Below are 5,113 nucleotides of genomic sequence, written 5' to 3'. Positions count from 1 at the left end.
CTTAAGGATTTCCCTGAGGACTGACTGTTGTTCCCCTTTCTCTTCTATAGTAGTGTTCTTATCCTATCTTGCCCACTCCAAGACAAAACAAACTTAGTCTGGTTCAGTACTCAATTATCTTTATTATGTTATATAGGTCTCTCATGGAACAAATAATATGCAGATTAGTCAAAACCTAGGGAGGCAGTCTTCTATTGCTCAGTAAGCTTACAGGTTTACAGAATGGATTTTTCTCTTCCAGGCCAGATTCTTTCTTTCAGCTTTGCTTTTCTTTCCAACCCTTGGTGGTGGTGGGAGTGGGGAGGGTGTCATTTCTGCTTTCTAAGTAGTTGTAACAACAATGTTACTAGCAGCTGCTGTGGAGGTATAAGACCAACAGCAAGACCAACAACACCAGCACATGGGATGGCTGCTAGCACAGGTTCTTTGATCTGCTTTTCTAAGGAAAGCAACTTTAAGGGGTTTGCAATCTCACTTTAATTAAATATACATATATCATCCACTTAGTTCAGGGGGAAAAGTCAGCATCCTGAACTTCAGAGAAAACACAAACAGAAATTGCAAGCAGAAATTATATAAACAGAGCAGATAACACAAATCAGAAGACAGGGCTTCTAACCATCTGTCCACCTGAGTTTTCGAAGCTGGGGCAGGGGAAGCTCCTTAATGGCTACCCAGAGTCTCATCTGGCAAAATCACAGGAATGCTCTTCCAATGAATGAGCCCCTCCAAGCAAAATGCTAACCTCAGAGTATATATACACTTCTTCAGGGTCAGCCCACAGAGTGTGTCACAACCATGTGACTCAAACTCATGTCACTTAGGCTCTCTTGGAACTTAAGCAGGGCATCAGAGACTCTTGATTCAACCAAAGACTTGAATAAAACAAAGGCAAGGCTAAATCAAAGGCATTTGATTGCCTTAGTGCTGAGAAGAACCAGAACTCCTAAAGAAAAAAGAGCAAAACATAAAGTCCCACTTTGCTTGCCATTACAGTAGTTCACCCTACTTTTATCGCAAGGGCCAAGCACATTAGAATATTTAGAAATCTCCTCCAACCCATAAATGTTTTCTGTCTTCCTAGCAACATTTACTCACCAAAAGTCCCATCTTTATATTTTATCATATCTACCTACCAATTTAGGTTTTCTCATCAATCCACAGGTACTGTGAGATGGAGATTTTGTCAGAATCTCAATGTATATTATTATCAAAAGGTTGGGAAGTGCTTTGAACATCTATTTTTCTGATATTATTTGGCCATATTACATTCTTATTAAATAAAGCCCTTGTTTGGCCTCCAACAACTTCAAGATATAGAAGAATTGCAAGGAAATCGGTCCCTTCCATACAAATATTCCCCTTGTGGACTTTCCCTCTATTTTCAGCATCCTACCTCAGGGTTCCCAATATGTTCATGCTATTCCTGGACTTCCTAGAATTCTTCTTTGGAATATCTTACCTCAGCCTCCTCCCCTCTGTCATCCTCCCCACCATTCCTATACTATCTCTCCTATTAATCTTTACTTCTTCCCAGTCCTATTATCAATTCAACTTAATAAACATTTAGTCTCTACTATGAGTAAGACATATTCTTGAGAAATACAATGACAAATAATAACAACAAGTAACAGTACCTACCCTTAAGGAGCTACATTCTTGTGGGGACAGGGGAGGAATCTTAGGATCTTGTCCTTTGTAGGATGGCCAATCTGATAGATTAATTCTTCTATTATGTGTGCTAATGGGTAATCTATTACCCCTCCCAGGTAACATAGCTGCATTTTAAAGGAATTCTCTTTGAAATATAATATCTTACAACTGTTGGAAAAACCATAAAGTAATTCAGCATCAATTAGACTTAGATCAACACCCTATAATATTTACCACAGTAAATTCAAAATTGATATGCTAGATTATACCATTGAAAAGAATAAGAACAGGTGTTTTTGTAACTATGGCTGAGAAAATTTTTTTTAACAAAACAAAGAATATAAATGATCACTAAAAAGAGCATTATTCTGATTACATAAAGGAGATGAGTTTTTGCACAAACAAAATCAGTGCAGCTAGGATAAGAAAAGAAAGTGCCGATTAGGAAAAACATACATCAAATATGTTTGATAAGGGTCTGACATCCAAGATACACAGAGAATTAACATAAATATGTAAGACCAATAGCTAACAACAACTAACAAAGTAGATGCTCATTTATTTGATAATGGCTAAACCAATTATGGCACAAGAGTATAATGGAATATTGAAAGAAATTATGAATGTAAAGAATTCAGAGAAGCATGGGAAAGCTTCTATGAACCAATACAAAGTGAAATAAGCAGAACTAGGAAAATACTAGATTGCATGATTACATAAATGTGAATGGAAAGAACAAAAAAAAGGAAACTAAATATTGTGTAATTATATTGACTGAGTATGACACTAGAGGATTTTTTAAAGTGTCTTTCACCTTTCTTTGCAAAAGGTATGTGGATGTGGGATATTGCATGTACTGTACTGTCAGATACAGATGACATGTTGTTTAGTTTTGCTAAATTGTTCTTTTCTCTTTCTCTTGAAATCTGTACCTGGCACATAGTAGACAATAAATTATTAATTGATTGATTTGTTACAAAAGAGAGCACCCTGGGCAGGCAAGAGGGAATATATTTGTAAATGAAGGTGATATGATAAAGCCTACATGAATAAGATTTTTAAAAGAAATTGAATTTCTTAAGTCAAAGGACTGCCTCCACTGATAAGAATGTCAAAGAGGGGCAGATCAAGAGACTCTTTGGGGACAAATTGTCTCCAGCTATATGACTCCATTTAAAAAGACACTAAACAGCTACTTCAAAGAAAATTTCACTAAAGATGTTATTTAGACTAAATAGGTGTAAAATTTTTAATGTGTGCCAAAGAAGACGTTACACTGAGAGCTTTGAACTTGAAACCTGAGGCCAAGTTGAACCAATAGATAAAGACTGACTGGCATCCTGAAGTCAAACCTTAAGGAGAATGACATATTTTGAGTAATTAACACTTATTCAATACCAACCTTATACATATTTTGGCAGAGTAAAATGGGAGTCGGTGTATCTAGAAACAAAAACATATAAAATATTAACAAAACACATGGCTCATACCCTTAAGGGAGCTATAAAAAGAATACAGCTTTCTCATCAAAAAGGAGGAAAAGGATTGGCATATATCCTCAAAGAACATGATAAATAGGTGGAAATGCTCTAGAACCACTTTTGGAACATAAACACTTCACTCGGCAATGGTGAAGGCTAATAATAAGTATATTCCATTGGATTTGTCAAATAAAATCAAAAGTGGTTAATCTCTAGAAACAGCCTATGAAATGACTCAAAAAGCTCTCTATTGGTGACTTCCGCACTAACTGAACTAACAATGTGTCAACAAAGAAGAATCAAAAGGCTGAATCATCTGGGCTTGGAGATCTCATTGTTGCCAGAAGTTATGGAAAGCTTATCCTTAAAGAACTCAGATTTATTTCTGGATGCTTATATAATGGAAGACTGACTACCCAATGAACACCCAGTCCTTACAGTCATATACAATATGCCTTGCCTGGTCCAAGTCTTTGTGAAGGCTTGATGGGTTTGTTTCTGAGCATGCAAAGTAGAAGGGTTCTTCCCCCTTCTTGAGAGATGGTGTGGGCATCTTCTATCTCTTGTTGGTAGTTACAAGTACAGTTATTTAAAAAATCTTTTAATTGACTCCTCAGTCAGAATTAAGAGTGCATATAGAAGGGTAAAGCAGGTGGTCTCTTCCTCTCTTTCCTGGCAACTTTGGAGGAGGAGAAGGAATTGCTGTAGGCCTCCAGGTAAGGAAAGAACATAGGGTCCTATTTCCCACATGGCTTCTATATGTCCGTGAATACCTTGTACCTCTGTTTCTTTTCTCTTTTTGTGTTTATTCTTTTCTGACCATGAGTGAATGAATATCTAGTGGGGTGGGGAACCTGTGGCCTTGAGTACACATGTGGCCCTCTAGGTCCTCAAGTCTAGCCCTTTGACTGAATCCAAGTTTCACAAAACAAATCCCCTTAATAAAAGGATTTGTTCTGTAAAATTTGGACTCAGTCAAAAGGCCACACCCAAGGACCTAGAAGGTCAACTGTGGCCTCAAGTCTGCAGGTTCCTCACCCCTGCAGTATTAGAGACTAAAAGGACAAGGCTATGATTTCGTGAGCTTTGAAAGGTCAGAAGAACCATTAAAAGTCCCCTCAGCAACCATAGCTCGCAATGGTAGAATCTGAGTCTGGTAAGGAGCAAGCACTCAAAAGCAGCCTTCTTGACTCAGTCCAATAATACAACCATCTGCAGTCAAGAAACCAAGCCTTGACAGCAGGAGAGTAACTTGACTATCAGCCATTCCACACCCAGACATTAACTTGGCAGTGACTCTTCAAAGGGAAAAATGGGCTCTGAGGCCCGGAAAGTATACCGCCTTCCTGGGCTAGGCGAAAGCAACAATTGACTTCATTCTTCCCTGAGACCAAGTAGGTGTGTGGAAGGAAGAGTATGTGCCAGTTTAGGGGTATGGTTGTGTTTGGGTTCTTGCTATGTCTCCTCAAGAATTATCTATTATGCAGCCTGCCTGAGAGTTTTAATTTTCACAAGTGAAAAAATAAAATAAAAATTTGCATGGAATGTGTATTAGATTTTTTAATTCTATCACTAATAAATAATCTCGTTGATGTTAATTTTCTTTGGTGTTTTTAAGCAGTATTATGGACGGAACATATCACAGGGAATTTTCAATCCATCTGTGGGATGGGTTCCATCTGCACAATGCAGACTAGTCAGTATGCACCTACATTTATACTGTTGTGTTGTTGCTTTGTTGTTTTGTGTTTGCTTTCATGCTTCGTGCCTTCGCCTATCTTATTGATGACATGCGTTCCCCCACTTTCTATTAGTATACTGTATTTTATATTCTTGGTGTGGCCCTCAAATAATTTTTTTATTTTAATGAGGCCCTAAGATAACCTAAGGTTGGACAGCCCTGACCTAAATGATGTTAATTGGATAATGAATACCAGTGAGATGCTAACTGGTTAAACGAAACAAGAGGAAACACACCA

The sequence above is a fragment of the Trichosurus vulpecula genome, chromosome 8, assembly GCF_011100635.1.
Source record: "Trichosurus vulpecula isolate mTriVul1 chromosome 8, mTriVul1.pri, whole genome shotgun sequence".
NCBI classification, from domain to species: Eukaryota; Metazoa; Chordata; class Mammalia; order Diprotodontia; family Phalangeridae; genus Trichosurus; species Trichosurus vulpecula.
Note: the sequence above shows the minus strand (reverse complement) of the source record.